The sequence below is a fragment of the Urocitellus parryii genome, chromosome 11 (assembly GCF_045843805.1).
Source record: "Urocitellus parryii isolate mUroPar1 chromosome 11, mUroPar1.hap1, whole genome shotgun sequence".
Taxonomy (NCBI): Eukaryota; Metazoa; Chordata; class Mammalia; order Rodentia; family Sciuridae; genus Urocitellus; species Urocitellus parryii.
In genome coordinates, this window is record NC_135541.1 from 101,037,157 (window position 1) to 101,054,643 (window position 17,487).

At 36.8% G+C, this 17,487-nt stretch overlaps 1 pseudogene; it reads left to right on the top strand.

The window, feature by feature from the left end:
- LOC113177611 (plakophilin-4-like) overlaps nt 1-16,755 on the top strand; it is a 49,720-nt pseudogene extending 32,965 nt beyond the window's left edge.
- Nucleotides 16,756-17,487: the final 732 nt, after the last annotated feature.

A 17,487-nucleotide genomic window follows, 5' to 3' on the forward strand; every position in this document is an offset into this window, starting at 1 on the left:
CAATCCTGAGGCCACATCTGGTGATGGGTGTCCCTTGCATGTGCATCTGTCCCTGCCAGTATCAGGGCTCTGACACACTCCTCTTGGCTCTGAAATGTGGCTTTCATCAAGATAGTAAAGCCAAACACATTCCTCCTTTTAAAGTCAAGACGAGGTGAAATAGTTGTACTGCCAATTGAAGTTAACTTGGGGGCTCTGTGCTAAGGTCACCATAGAGTTCACAAAGCCATGGTAGCAGGCAACAGTAAGGCTGGTCTTGCCATTGTGGTCTGTCTCCTGCATCTGCTCGATGTGCAGGCCCCACTGCGCCAGTGCCTGTAGCAGCCCCATGCCATTGGCACAGGCAGCACATAGGAAGGTGGCTGCCTCCAGGACACCCTCCAGGATGCTGTCTGTGTTCACCAAACTGCACCTCTCCTCCTGCTCAAAGGGTAAAAGGAATCCTCTGTAGTGATGCTACAGATGTCCCCAGAAAAGCTCTGGCCTTCATGCTCCAGCCCAGCGGAAAATCGAAATGTCAGATTTCTACTCCAACATATAATGAGCTTCAAAGTCATCACCTATCCAAACAACAAGAAAGAGATTAGAAAACTTAAATCAACAGCTCTTATTATATTGAAATAAGTTCCCAAGAAATTTACCTGCCCCAAGTATTAAAAACACAGGCTAAAACAGGGAATCCCACCTCACCAACAGGAAAAGTTACTGGAGCAAGCAAATTGTAGAACACTTAAATGCTTATTGAAAAATTTGTAGAACTTGAGGGGGGCCTTGGTTTAAAAGTTATGCTTTCTCAAGGCAGAGATTGGGGAGCATGCCCACACTTTTGTGACTTTTACCTCTGGGAAATGATTGTTCAACTTGTTGTTGAATAATGTGACACAATTACCTAAGGCAAACAGCACAGAGGAAGTAAGACTTATTTTGGGTTATAGTTTCAGTTCAGGTTGGCTGTCTCTACTGCCTTTGGGTCTGAGTAGAGCAGAATATAAGGGTGGAAAGATGTGCTGGAGGAAAGCTGCTTAGCTCATGGTGGCCAGGAAGAGATAAAGGGAAAGAGAAACAAAAAGAAAAAAGGGCAAGGGGACAAGAAATACTATTATAAGGTCTGCCTCCAGTGACCTTGTACCTTCAACCCTGCCCCACTGCCTACCGTCTCACCTCCTACAGTCAACTCAGCTATTAATAGATTCATCTACTCATGAGGGAAGAGTCCTCCTGCTGGGGTCACTCTTTTTTTAATATTTATTTTTTAGTTGTAGTTGGACATAATACTTTATTTTAATGTGATGCTGAGGATCTAACCCAGGACCTGTCATGCACTAGGCACGCGCTCTACTGCTGAGCCACAACCCCACCCCAAGTCTCACTTTTTAACATTGTCGCATTGGGGACCAATGCCATCATTCTCTGGGGGAAATTCCAAATCCAAACCATAAGAGAACTCAACCAGGTTCTCCTGAAGAAGATCAGAAAAATCCCCAGAAGACTGATACTCTATCATTAGTACTTGGTAAAAATCTATAGTAAGCAAAACAGTGTGAAATTGGTTGAAAAAAAAACAACCTGATATAACAATGGAAAGAATACAGAGGTCAGAAACAATCCTACAGAAATAAGCCAACTGTTCCTAAACAAAAATTGACTGTCAATTTAATGGAGAAAGGCAAGTGAAAACAATAAATGTGGCTAGAAGAACTGCACATCTACATGCAAAAATGGAGCCTAGAGAGTGGTCTTCTACCTTTCACAGTATGGATCACATATATAAATGTAAGATTCCAAAGTATAAGACTCCTCGCTATGGTGTGGATGTTATCTGAATGTGTCCTCCAAAGATTCATATGGTGGATACTTGTTCTCCACTGTAGCAGTACTGAGATGATGGTGATGAGTTAAATCAGGGGGAGTAACCTCAGCAGGGATTTATGAAGTTATCCATGATTCCCTTACTGGGTCAGTTCCTGTGAGATCATATTGTTGTAAAAGAGGAACCTCATCTGTCTTCCTGACCTGGAAAGAGAAAAGTCCTCTCCTGAGCAGACCTCATTGGTGGAGGAGGGGCAACCACAGACCTGCAAGGAAGCTGCCTCAGGTATAGAGCCAGACACCACAGCCACCACTAGTCCATCTTCCTTCAAGGAGAAGGAGCTTGAGTTTCAACCACTCACCACACAACTAGAAGTGGAAAGGCAGATTGTTGTCAGTCACCTAGAAAGGTGCAGACTTGCAGCAAAATCACCAAGCATGCTACCACCAGCTCAACTAAGTCATTTCCTTGGAGATCAACAGATGTGCCATATCCTGAGCATCTCTAAGCAAATCTTGAGTTGCCGACTCTGTTCACCCCAACAACTATCTCATCAGGACAGAGCCATAACAAGGGATCCTCTATTCACCAGAACAGACTTCTCTCCATGAAAGATCATTGGGTAATTAAAAGCATTCAACACAAATGAATTCTTATACTGACTGTGGACACCAGGAAGCAGGGAGTTTCCACAACAACCAGAATGTGATCAAGGCAGATAATAGCAGCATTCATTCATAGGATCAACCAATAACCATTTTGTGAGGGATTAAAGAACTGAAGGATAAACACTGGTTCAGCACAGGGATGGCTCCTTGAAGCAGTAACAGAATTCCTCTGGGTAGTGAATTTGGCTCCCTATCAGTGACCAACTCCCAACCTTGAGTGAAGTTCTTCCACCACTCAGCTCACACACAGTCTCTCTTACTCACAGAGACCCTCCTTCCCAGGAGCTGTGTGGCAGATTGGTCCAGTCACCTTCTGACAGACCTCCAGTCCTAACAGAATAGTCCCTCAATGCCAATCTACCTCCAGAGTGGGATCCCCACGGACCCTGACAGTTGCACAGACTCAAAAAGATGCCCCATCATAAGGCCAGGTGGGGTCATCACTACCCAAATGCTCAGGAATGATCGCAGCACCACAGCATCTGAGATCTCCACTGCAAAGGAGTGTTCACGGGATGAAGCAATTTGGACAGCAGTAGGACGTTTACAAGATGGTTGTTCCACTTTGGCCAGACACCCCTACTACTTACAGAGTTCCTATGCTTGTCAGCACAGCCAGCTAAGACCTTCCTTGGCCTATGTCTTCTGTATATAAGAGGAGGACCTATTACATCCCAGTGTACCACAGCCCATACCAAAGAACTGTGGAGCTCCAAAGATGGCAGATGGCTCTTAATCACACAGGCTCAGGTGTTGGGAATCTACCAAAGACATCCAACCAAAAGAGAACCCTTCCATACTGAACAAATAATTACTCTCTAAACACCATAGCAACCTACACGGAGCCCTACAGGCCAGTACAGAGTCCAGTTCAAGAATGCAATTGTAATGGGCTTCAGCAGGCAAGACTGGCTGATGATGGCACCACAAAATTCTCACCAAGTAATAGCATCCATAAAGACTCCAGGGAGTTTGCATGGCATAATCCTGAGTTGGCTGAGGTCATTCATATGCTGCAGCAGCACTTAAACTCTGCCCAAGCAAACACAGCAGCCTACTTCCAGCACTTGTGCTTTGATGACAGACAAGTGAAGATGGAGGTGTGTAAGGTAGGGGGAAGCAAGCACCTGTTTGAGCCCGTGGACCACAGGATTTTGGAAGGTCAGAAAAATGCTTGTATTTCCCTCTAAAAACTTGTTTTTTGAAAGTTCACAGATTAAAACCAAATAGCCACAGAAAATGTTGGTGGGTACCTGCCTTCTTGAAACTGTTGAAGAAATCTATTGATGCAGAAGTAAGGGAGGCTGTTACAGTTTATTGGGGTTTATTTTATTTTGATGCCATAAAGATGACAGTCATCCAAGATGCCCTCTCTTCCTTCACAAACACTCTGATTATTCCACTTTGTAGGTGGAATAACTTTTTTTTGTCTTAACAATCTCAACTACCCTATTTTCCTCAATCCCTGGGGCCACCTACTGACAACTGCAGTCTCCAGTTTAAACTATTCCATAGTGGTGGCATGTCAACTACCTGTTGGTATTACTTTGAAAAATGATGTACCGTGGATCAAGACTTGGTGTGATGCATATTCATGTTGGAAGACTGAAGAGGTACAGTATGCTCTGAGCCTCCATCACTGTCCTCCACAAATGTATTTTCATCTTCTTTATGTGGAAGATTTTAAAGTACAAGCCAAATGATTTTTATTGGTGGAACTGAAACAAAAAAGTAACTAAAAAACAAGAAACTTGGTTATTGATTAAACAGATATTTTTTAAAAAAAACTATTCTAGTGATTGATGTGTTTATTATCTGCCTCAGAAGCCAGGGTTGGAGGTAGAATTTTGAATATGGATGGTGTTGCTTTCACCATTATACCCAATTTTTGAAAACAGCAAGCCCAGTTTGACCACTAACTTCAGCCTGAGTGTTCCTGCTGCTTTGAAGTAATCAAATGGTGTGCATGATATTTTACCTGAGCTGCTACCTGTTACAGACTTGAACTTCTGCTGAAGTTGAAAGCAAGAGTCCCTGTCTACAAAGGGAAACAAGCAAAACAAAACCATAAAGATCTAAAGTGTTCATTGGTGATGTTTAAAAAAATCTTGGTTTCAGCTTTCAGGAGTTACTATTTTTGTTCTAATCTGATAACTGGATATGGTTGATTTGTATTGGGTTTTTTAAACTGTGGAGCTTTCATGTTTCATGTAATTTAGTCTTAAGAGAGTTTTTACTTAGTTACCAGTGCTTTTGATAATGTGGTTGGCAACAAAACAGAAACTATTTAGAAGTGTAATAAAACTTCATTCTTTGAGTATTGGGACAGTTCATTCAGATCCTACTTTAAAAGCATCTGGGTATATTAAAAGATTCAAACAGTGATCTGTGTGGAGGAATACTCTGCAGTTATTTAACATAAGCCTGATTTGCAGTGATCTTGAAGTAGTTCTGCAAAATCTGGTATTACTATGTAAAGTTATTGCTTTTGGTAAATTTTTGGACCCATTTACTAATAAACAAATATGGATTTGAAAAATTTTAAACTATATAATTTATGCTGTCACAGAAACTTGCTCTTGTTTACCAGATATAATTCCCCAATTCATTGATGAGAAGGGATATAAACTCTAAATTCATTTAGTTATGGGGGTGTATTTACTGTGAGGAAGATGACACAGATGCCATCAGAGCTTTGTGACTCAACTGGGGTGTTTTCACTGATAAACTATACATGGTAGGTGTGCATTCATTACAAATAAATGTATTTACCAAGGCAGAGTCACTTTGAAGAGTGAGTTTTGTCTTGTGTTTAAAGGGAATACAAGCATATATTCACACTGCAAGATTTGTACTTGCTAGAGAATCTGTTTTAATATAGTGGTTTAGCCTATGATAATTTATAGGTTTTACAAATTTAGAATCACTTTCTCTTGAAGGTGGCTCATATTTTTCAACTGTGCACATAAAATTGAGTTCAAGTGTGCCTTTTTTCTTTATCCAAATTTTGAGTTAAAGCTTCATATGGTAACTGCATTCTGTTAGACACTATAATCTACATTTTTTTAAAATGTGTAGTGTTCACTGAAATAGGAATAACAAAATCAAATCAAATTATGGTCACAAATGTTGGTGAAACCATTAAAGTGCAAATTGTCTGAATATTGTGTATTGTTCCCCTTCCAATTTAGTTTTTTTACAGACTCTCATACTTAACTGACAGTTATCTTTAAAATTTTGCACACATTGAGATTAAAATTGGGCTTTACTATGATGATTCCTATTTCCTCTTGTGCTTTAAGTGCAAACTAACATGTAAGCAAACATTAGCATCAAGGCAGACATATGTGTGCATTTGCTTGATTTCGTTTGTTATGACCTTACCAGTTTTGAATTGGAATTATACCATGCTAATTTAATTCACTTTCAAAATCATCTCTCTTTTTTTATTTTTGAAAGGTTATGTACATTTTTGCTGCCTTTAATATTCTTATATTAGACCACAATATTTTTAACTTTTTTGTTTTGTCACCAGGGATTGAAACTGAGGAGGCTTATCCAGTGTCCCACAACACCAACCCTTTTTACCTTATGAGACAGGGTCTTGCTAAATAAATAAGTAAACAAATGCTCAAATAATAAATGGTAGAAGACAGTCACAGATCAGACAATTGTAATAAGTCAAAGAAAGGCTAAAATATTTATTGGTGAAGAAAAGTACTTTTTCACTGAGAAGTTATTAGAATTCAGAAATAGTAAGAATTAACAAAAAATTTAAAATTTATTTGTTTTAAATATTTCATTATGATTTTACTATATATTTTTCTAAATTTCTCAAGTAATAATGAAGCATTTGGCCGTTTTAAAAAAATCTCTAAGACTACGTATTATAAAATACAATTAGCATCTAACAACATTGAAATCTCTAGATTTTTAGAGTTTTTCTAGGTCATGAAGTACTGAAGAACCATTACAGTTGAAAAGCTCATAATACATGTTTTCAAGAGTTCTCCCAAATCTACAAATTTGGACATTTTATTTCTATAAATGCGGGTGGGGGAAGAATTTGTGATGGTAATGCTATCTAGATTTCATGGGATTCATTTCTTTAACAAACCACATTTAACAATTCAGAATAATCAGTATTTAAAATGAAATAAAAGTCTTTAAAATATTTTTATAGGTTTTTTTTTTGGGGGGGAGGGCAGTTGTAGGGATTTAACCCAGGGCCTCATTTATGCCAGGCAACAGCTCTACAAACCAGTCCCTCATTTAAAGTTTATCACTTTACCTCCTGCCCTCTACAGAAATATTTAATTTTATGAAACAGTGTAAACCTGCACTAATTTGTTTTGCTTATTGCAGTTTTCCATTTGCAATTAACATATTGCCTGGCACAGTGGCACATGCCTGTGATCCTAGCAGCTTGAGAGGCTGAGGCAAGATAATGGTGCATTCAAAGCCAGCTTCAGCAATTAACATATTGAAACACCGGTAATAGCTACATGTGCATCCCAAGTACTTTGCTAAACCACACACCTAGCCCAGCTCACACACAGGTAACTAATGTATTCTTTGACAGATCTGGAGGAGGGAGTTTCTGAAATTAAAAGTATGGGCTGGAGCTAGGCATGGTGATGCACACCTATAACGCCAGTTTCTGCAAGCCTGTACCATGAAGATCACATATTTAAGGTGAGGCTCAGCAGTTTAGGAAGTATTATTTAAAAAAAATAATAACAAAGAGGGCTGGGGAAAGAGTTTAAGTGTGAATTGCCCCTGGGTTTAGTCTCCAGTAATGAATACATATATATAATCTTAATGGTAAGTTTTTAATAAGATTCCCAACAATTTATTACTGTTGAAGTATCTAAAGAGTTTAGTCTTCTAAATATTTTATTTTCACATTTTTGTCTATGTCTATGTCTATCCATAATTTTAAAATGCTTCCAAAATTAAATCATATTTAAATATTTCTTGTTTGTTTCATTTTGTTGTGCTACTGGGGATTGAACTCAGGAGCATTCTCTCTTTGAGATACATTTCCTGCCCTGTTGACTTTCAATTTGGAATCATTATGCCTCTACCTCCCAGAATAATTTGGATTACAGGCATGCACCCCTCTAATGTGATTTTAGTTACTATTTTGTAAAGCTAACCATTTATTCAAACATTTCATTTACTTAGTCTTTTCCAAACAAGAATTCATTATTAGTTATAATGAGTTAATCACTACTTGGTAAATTATTCATATATAAAAATTTTAATTGGATGAAATTTATTTTTAAAAACATGTTGAAGCTGCCAGGTGTGGTTGACACATGTCTGTACTCCCAGGAACTTGGGAGAATGATGCAGGAGAATCTCAGGTTTGACGCCAAATTCAGAAACATATCGACACACTGCCAAAAAAAAAAAGAAAAAAAAGAAAGAAAAAGAAAAAGAAAGAAAAAAGAAAAGAAAAAGAATAAGAAAAAAGAAAAAGAAAAGTCCTTCTATGAAGCTCAGTGATTAAGTAGGCTAATTGGCCCTGGGTTCAATCTCTGGTGTTTAAAAAAAGTCATATGAACAAATAGTCTTTTTTCACATGTCATTTTTCGAATTGTGACATCTTTTGAACAATTTAAGTTTATAAAAATTGTTTTTTTCAACAAGATGTTTTTTTCTTTTAAGTGCCTATTTCATATTCCTAGATTCCTAAATTCAAAATTAAATAAATCAGGATACCAGACATTTAGTCTCTTCTTTTACTTTTGTCAAACTAAAGTTCTAAAGGCTGGAAGAAATTGGCCTTGAGTGAAGGAAATTAAATGGCCAGCATGAAAGTGAAGATGATAAAAGATTCTAGGTAATAATGAAGAAAGGACATAAATTTTTGAGGAAGAAAACTATTTAGGTTAAAATAATATATTAAAATACTATCAAATAGGGAAACAGGATTGGAAGAATGTGGTACTAAACAAAAATAGAAATAAATTTTCCTGGGAGTATATTTTTAGAAATCAGAGGGAGTGGGAATGTGATTCAGTGGTAGACTGCTTGGCCTGGGCCCATCCCCAGTGCCAAAGAGAGACAAAGAGAGAAACCAGCACTAAGACAAGATTAAAATGTATTGAGGATATTAGTAAAGGAGGTAATTGGTTCAAGAAATGGTCTTGACCTTTTGTCCTTTATTCTAATCCACTGCCCTGCTGAAATCTAATCAGGGTGGTGGACTTTAAGGATCCCAAATAATATTAGAGTTTCCTGAAGAAAAAATGTGTTCTCTTCAGAGGCACTTGAGGTTAACTAGACTTTGGAAACCTAAAGAAGTTACAGCTGTTATTCTGAGAGCTCAGAAGACACAGAACCCCTGAGCCACTTGGATGAATTTTCCTGCAAGCACTGAAATGACCAATTAAAGAGTTTTCAGGTGAGTACCAAGTTCTGGGTAAATAAACTTATACTTTTTCCTTTTAGTATATTTTTAATTCAGTTTTCAGAGGGCTTTCGAAATAGATTCTGAAGTCTATTAAATAAAAGTCATATAATTATTTCCAGTTCATGATTGAGCTACAGAATTTTAAACTATCATTGTTTTGAGATGTAGAAATTAATATATTTTATTTTATGATCCATGTGTACCTAAATTGTGAATTTATGGGGAAAAAAATTCTTGATGTCTTATACCTTTATTTTGGGAGTGGGATCTAAGCTTAATTGGAAAACAATGAAGAATGTGGAAAATGCTGTTTTCAGGAAATTCAGGTTATGGCTTTGGTCTATGAAGTACCCAATGACAATCCAGGATATGGTGATGGCTGTGGAAGGATGACATTCATCAGTGAAACAAGGAGGTGCAGAACATGAGAGGGTTTTCAGTATTTATTGTAGTTTAGAAGTGGAAATTTTGATGACCTCCAGTCATTCATTGTAAAAGCACAGTGTGTTGGATAACAGCAGTTGAAATTTAAACATAGGGTTTTCATATTTCCAAATGTAGATGATTTTTTATATCATAAGTCTATTATGATTGTTGGTGCCTTGCTCTTACACATTTCTTTCCAAATGGTAATTTTACACATCTCTTTTTGAATACAAACACTCAGAATATATTCTATACTATTTTTAATAACCATCACTTAAAAATAGCTGGAGGCTTAAAACAAATGTATTTTTTTGTTGTTGTTTTGCAATGATTTCAGAGTAAGTTGTGACCATAAATACAATATACAGGGTTAACTTCTGTTCAACATTGTCCTCGAAACACTGGCCAGAGCAATTAGACAGACAAAAGAAATTAAAGGCATAAAAAGAGGAAAAGAAGAACTTAAATTATCACTATTTGCAGATGATATGATTCTATACCTAGCAGACCCAAAAGGGTCTACAAAGAAGCTATTAGAGCTAATAAATGAATTCAGCAAAGTGGCAGGATATAAGATCAACACGCATAAATCAAAGGCATTCCTGTATATCAGCGACAAATCCTCTGAAACGGAAATGAGGACAACTACTCCATTCACAATATCCCCCCAAAAAATAAAATACTTGGGAATCAACCTAACAAAAGAGGTGAAAGATTTATACAATGAAAATTACAGAACCCTAAAGAAAGACATAGAAGAAGACCTTAGAAGATGGAAAAATATACCCTGCTCATGGATAGGCAGAACTAACATCATCAAAATGGCGATATTACCAAAAGTTCTCTATAAGTTCAATGCAATGCCAATCAAAATCCCAACAGCATATCTTGTAGAAATAGATAAAAGAACCATGAAATTCATATGGAATAATAAAAGACCCAGAATAGCAAAAACAATACTAAGCAGGAAGTGTGAATCAGGCGGTATAGCGATACCAGACTTCAAACTATACTACAGAGCAATAGTAACAAAAACAGCATGGTACTGGTACCAAAACAGGCGGGTGGACCAATGGTACAGAATAGAGGACACAGTAACCAATCCACAAAACTATCTTATATTTGATAAAGGGGCTAAAAGCATGCAATGGAGGAAGGATAGCATCTTCAACAAATGGTGCTGGGAAAACTGGAAATCCATTTGCACCAAAATGAATCTGAATCCCTATCTCTCGCCGTGCACAAAAGTTAACTCAAAATGGATCAAGGAGCTTGATATTAAATCAGAGACACGGCATCTGATAGAAGAAAAAGTTGGTTATGATCTACAAGCTGTGGGATCGGGCTCCAAATTCCTCAATAGGACACCCATAGCGCTAGAGTTAACAAATAGAATCAACAAATGGGACTTACTCAAACTAAAAAGTTTTTTCTCAGCAAAAGAAACAATAAGAGAGATAAACAGGGAGCCTACATCCTGGGAACAAATCTTTACTCCACACACTTCAGATAGAGCCCTAATATCCAGAATATACAAAGAACCCAAAAAATTAGACAATAAGATAACAAATAACCCAATCAATAAATGGGCCAAGGACCTGAACAGACACTTCTCAGAGGAGGACATACAATCAATCAACAAGTACATGAAAAAATGCTCACCATCGCTAGCAGTCAGAGAAATGCAAATCAAAACCACCCTAAGATACCATCTCACTCCAGTAAGACTGGCAGCCATTAGGAAGTCAAACAACAATAAGTGCTGGAGAGGATGTGGGGAAAGGGGCACTCTTGTTCATTGCTGGTGGGACTGCAAATTGGTGCAGCCAATTTGGAAAGCAGTATGGAGATTTCTCAGAAAGCTGGGAATGGAACCACCATTTGACCCAGCTATTCCCCTTCTCGGTCTATTCCCTAAAGCCCTAACAAGAGCATGCTACAGGGACACTGCTACATCGATGTTCATAGCAGCTCAATTCACGATAGCAAGACTGTGGAATCAGCCTAGATGCCCTTCAATAGATGAATGGATAAAAAAAATGTGGCATTTATACACTATGGAGTATTACTCTGCATTAAAAATGACAAAATCATAGAATTTGGAGGGAAATGGATGGCATTAGAGCAGATTATGCTAAGTGAAGCTAGTCAATCTTTAAAAAACAAATACCAAATGACTCCTTTGATATAAGGGGAGTAAACAAGGACAGGGTAGGGACGAAGAGCTTGAGAAGAAGATTTACATTAAACAGGGATGAGAGGTGGGAGGGAAAGGGAGTGAGAAGGGAAATTGCATGGAATTGGAAGACGATCCTCAGGGTTATACAAAATGTCATATAAGAGGAAAGGAGGGGTAAGACAAGATAATACAAATGGAAGAAATGATTTACAGTAGAAGGGGTAGAGAGAGAAAAGGGGAGGGGAGGGGAGGGGAGGGGAGGGGGGATAGTAGAGAATAGGACAGACAGCAGAATACATCAGACACTAGAAAGGCAATGTGTCAATCAATGGAAGGGTAACTGATGTGATACAGCAATTTGTATACGGGGTAAAAGCGGGAGTTCATAATCCACTTGAATCAAACCGTGTAATATGACGTATTAAGAACTATGTAATGTTATGAAAGACCAATAAAAAAAAACAATATACAGGGTTTTTTTTATTTGTTTTTTCGACTTTATTGGGTTAATTATTACTTTTAACTCAGCTATGCTCTCTTTTCTATGATTAAGTAAGTTTTTTTTTTCCTAAAGATAATGATGGAGTAGGTATTACACTAGAAAAGACAAGATTGGTAAGAGAACAGTAGCTACCAGATATGCGATGTGTCTAAGTTTCTTAGGTAATAGTTGTTCTGGAGTGACTATAGAAGGGGCAAAACTTTCACTGAGATTTCAGTTTAAGAAACAGAAAGCCAAATAAAATTGTGTTATAATTCTCATGAAAATGGGCTATCTTGACAGGAGTTTTCTAGGACATATTTGTTTCCATCTGCAAGGTCCTGAAGCATCTGTCAGTCAATGACTTCCACCCATAGACCACAGTTGGAAGCATGTCTGAAGAGTTCATTGTAGTTCATTGGATTATCTTGTTTCATTTTCAGTTTCTTATCTTTAGCATTAGTGATATATCTTTGGGCTGCACATAGAATTCTCACTTAGGTCACTACAAAATGAAAATCCTTTCCCTTTTAGTCAGTTCTCTACATTTAGTTTTTTTACTCTGTCTTCAGGGTCTTTATGTTATCTGAAGATTTTTGAATGAATAGACCAACATTTGTATCATTGAGTTCTATTAAAGTGGTCTCTGCTAAGAATTGGCAGAAGCACCCAAGGTTGGAGAGGTAAAGATTTTAAATATTGCAAGTGCAGTATATAAAAAAAAGCACAAATTCCATTTTAGAAGTAGATAATTTTTCATTTACATTGTTAAGTCTAAACTACTCAAGTAACATAATGTAAGTGAGGTTTGATTTTTTTCATTAATCTATAATGAAAAAGAAAGTAACTTTCTCTTTCTCTTTAGAAATACAGTATCATACATGCTACAGGGCTTCTAGAAATCATTTATCTGCTGAATTGTGAGACTGAATGAATTTGAGCACTTGTTGAGGTGTTTGCACAACTGAGACATGTTCAGTGGCCCAGGGAGAAATATCAAAATGGCATCCTGTCATAGCTAAGGCCACAGGTCAGACAAAAATATCCTGAGGTTACTGAAATTGGAGAATAGCATCCAATACAATGACAGAGAAACCTTCAAGACTACCCTGTCACATATGGAAAGGGAAAAAAAAGCTTTTAAGCTTTATTCACAGAAATGTGCAAAAGCATAAGGTTTAGAGTTTTCTTGAGGAAGTTGCATATATTGAAAGAATTATTTCTGGAATCCAAAGAATGTGTTTAAATTTCCATGAAATGCAAAAAAATATGAGAAACATCCAGCTTTCCCCCCCCCCTGAATCTCTGACTACCTATATCTACTTTTAGAAGGAGAAGTGGACCTAGTATTGTGCCCCCTGAGCACAACAACCATGAGTGGACCAAGGTCCTGCCTGAGAAAGAAAAGGAGGTCCCCAAACAAATAAAGATGAAATACATTGAAGATTTCCAGAAAGAGAAATGGGAGTTTGAAGAAAAACGGGTTCAATTCAAAGAAAATCTCCCTGATCTAGCCCAGGAATCTAAGACATCTGATGTCTACATGAGGTGCCAAACCAAGGGCCCAAAGAGAAAAGCTACGGTAAGCCTAAGAACATGACCAGGACAGGAGGTCCATAATCCAAGTATGTAAGAATAGACCAGAGGTTCTCATAAGCTTGGAGTCTGCAACAAGGCCTTAGAGAGAAGCAGGGACTGAAGTCTCAATGGAGGGATTCCCTGGAGATTTCTCAGATGTCATCATCTATCAACCATCATCCCTCACCAAGATCAAAACAGAACAATGAGAAAAATTTTGAAGAGGAAGAAAGAAATGACTATTTAAATTCGAGCAGTGGAGATGAAGATGCAAATGGTGGATTTTGAGTGTTTAAATTGTTCTTAACTTTAATAATTATTTTCAGAAAATAATGGTGATATTTCCAATTGCTGCACTGCTGCTGTCTTTTTAAAACTAATTTTTTTGCATGAATATCCAGAACAATGTTCAGCAAAAACACTGATATGACTTTATTCTGATTTTCAAGATAACTATTACTGAATCTTTAATTATGAAAATCATGCTGATATACACTTTAAAATAAATTATGACATATGAAGGACATGTCTAAAGTTTTATTATTAATCAGTTTGAATATATAGTGTTTACTAATTGTCAAATACCCTTTCTCAGAGAGTGACTTTTCTTTATGTAACAGGCAAGGTTTTCCAAAAACAAAACAAAATAAAAGAAACTACAGACAGAGAGATTGCTTAATTATGAGGACCTAGTTCACACAGTCATGGAGGTTGAGAAGTCACCTGATCTCCTCTAGGCAAGCTAGAAGCTCTGGAAAGTTGTTACTATAATTCATTCCAATCTGAAGACCTGAAAACCAGTAGAGCCAGTAGTATAAATCACAGTCCAAGGTGGAGAGAAATAGATGTCTTAGCTTAGGCAGTTTGGCAGGAAATGATAAAACCTTCCATCATTTGCTTTTTGGTCTATGTAGTACCTCAGTGATGTGGATGATGTTCACTCATTTGGGGTAGGGAAACTCCTCTACAACTCCATTGATTCAAGTTGAAAATAAAACTGTTCCACTTAGTATTATTAGTAAAGAAATTGAGTTTTGACATGCCTACTGTTAGCTCTTTGTCACATTCCAGAAATGAACCCCCTTAATTTTAAAATTATGAATACAGTTTATGCAATTTTTTCACATTTCTTATGTTGGTAATATTATATTTTGACACTCCATATGACTATTAAGCTTGACACCTCTTATTTTTTACATTTTATAATCTAGATTGGTATTGATCCCCACCCCCAGTAATAAGATTCAAGGGGTGTGAAAAATCTGACACATACTAAACATTTACCTAAATTTCAAAGATGTCTCTCACTCTCTACCCTAGAAAATTAAAAGAAAATGTAAAAGGAGAAAGGGAGAAAATTCTCTCACCAGCTGTTCCATACTCAGAGTCTGAATACCTCTTTTACTTTGAAGGAAGTGGGACAAAGAACTGAATGACAAATATACATGGGTTCCCCTTGGTGCTCTATGTTCACAACATTTAAAATACCAGAGGAGGGGAAAGTTCTCCTTCTTCCAGTGATGATTGAGCCAAGTCTTAAGGAACTGGTAAATTCAAGAGGATAAAGAGAAAACAGAGTTATTTTGGCTCATATAATTTATTCCTTGGCAATGATACCACACAGATACACACACACACACACACACACACACACACACACACACACAGTCCACATCCTTTCAATTCTACATTCAGTTTTATCTCCTCTCCTCTTCTCCATCATCACAGTGAATGTGATCTATCTGCTCTCTAAATACACAATCATAAAATGGACCCCAGGAAGGGAATCATAATGCTGACAAACTGCAGTAAAATTTCTTCTCCCTTTTCTAAATGTTCTTTAATATCCACTTAAACAGCAGAAGGCACAAGCAGAAACAAAACTTTATTTATTTTTTCACATTGAAAGAAATGAGGATTCTGAATGTTATCTGCATTACAGACCAATTTTCCCATTATCTCTTCTTTTGCATGAACACTGTGGTTCCTACATCAATTTAAAATGCTCATAAAGACAGGTAAAAGATCGATCTAACTCCTGGTGCAATTTGCAACCACATATACTTAATATGTAAGGCAATAAACACCCCTAACATATTAAACCCACTAATTAACAAAACATCTCAAGATATATACACAGGGTAGAGGTAAAGGCTTTGATACAGCATAGCAGCCCACTCCATGTGTATAAGAGATTAAATAAAACTCATTGCTCTCTCAAATATTGTACTGCTTAGTTTTCACAAAAATCAAGTTTTTACAGAGTTTTTTGATTTTAATTAAAATAAAAAGTATTAACTTAAAAATATCCATACTTAAGCTATCATATCTAATTTTTTTTGCCTATGTGCACACTGAAAACTGTGGTTTTTTAATCCCTAGAAATGTTATGTGTATGTATATTTAAACTGTATGTGTTAGGAATAAGTGAAGCCATATTTTGGTGACTCATAGTGCATGCATGCATTAAATGGAAAAAATGTCTACCAAAATGCATTTTTCACTGGGAAAAATAAACACTGGGTCTATGCAAAGTAAACATTAACTTTTGTAGATTTCAGTGTAGGACAGTCCATCACAAACATATTTGCCATATTTCCCTCAGAACTGCTTAACTTTCAAATTATAAATTTCAAATATTAAGAATTTTAAAAATCTTTTAAGTGTGATTTTATTATTTCAACATTTGTTTTTCATTCCACATGATTTTCAAGCAAGCTCAGAGCACTTAAAGCTGTGACTAGTCATTGTGAGTTTAGTTAGTGACATCTGCAACACCTGTGGTGGAAGAGTTTGCCATTAACACATTCAGCAAGTGAGATGGCTGTTCACACACAACAATTACATTTGTCAGATGTTCCACATCGTTCTCAAGTTCGCCTTGAGCTAGTGACTCTTCACCAAGCTGTATTTCTTCAAGGAAGACTTTTTGAACAGCTTCAGCATCTTTCAGATCCTGTAACTTGGAAAACTCACTCTCTTCTGGGCAAACTTCTGCTTTACTCTTTTTTCCCCAAGTGTGCTCTTGAAGTTGGTGTTGCTCCACCTCTTTCAATTGAAGTAAATGGTGTAGAAGATGATGAGCCCCACATATTCTTTACCCTTTGGGTCACTGCACTGCTTAGGCTGACCTCTTCCTCAGGTACAAGGAGTGCCACTGCACTCCCTGCAGAGTGGATTGTGGCTGCATGAAAAGAGAGTGAAATTTTAATAAATTTTCTTTATGGTAAAGTTTATGTACTGATTGCTTTCACTCCTCAGGCTTTGCTCTGCTTTAAATACAATAACCTGTAGTTCCTGACATGCATTCTTAGTCTCCTTTGCTGCTTTCTCTTTCATTCAGTTGTGTGTACTTCCTTAGTCCTTAACTCACTGTATCTGGTGCTTTGATGTGTCATTATTATATTAAGTCCAAAATATTATCAAGATGTGTCAAAAACTCAGAATTCATCTTACTTTTAAATCCTGCTCATTATTTTTAGCATGTTGTGTTTTTCCTTGTAAATTATCCACCCAACAGCCCACATTTTCCCCCATCTTATTTAGTGTATTTCTCTTGCTTTTTCTCCGTCAATCAAATGTGATGCCCAGGAAGAATGCTATTGGACTTTCAGCCTCTGATAAATTTAGTAAATTTTTTTGATAGTTAAACTTTCTTTAGGCTTTGTTTGTTGTTATACACAAAAGATGTAGAGATGATAGACTAGTGGAGGAGAAAATAAAAGTTCCCAACTGATGGCCTCCATTTTGTCAAAAGAAATTAGATTATTTTTTAGACAAAGGTCTTTGGAAATTTTTCTTGTATATAATTGCATATTTATATTATGCATTTTACATATTGGAAACACTTCATATCATTTTTTATTCAAACAAAAATTTATCAAATATTGTTACGAATTTTTATCTAATAAAGAAAGATGGAAA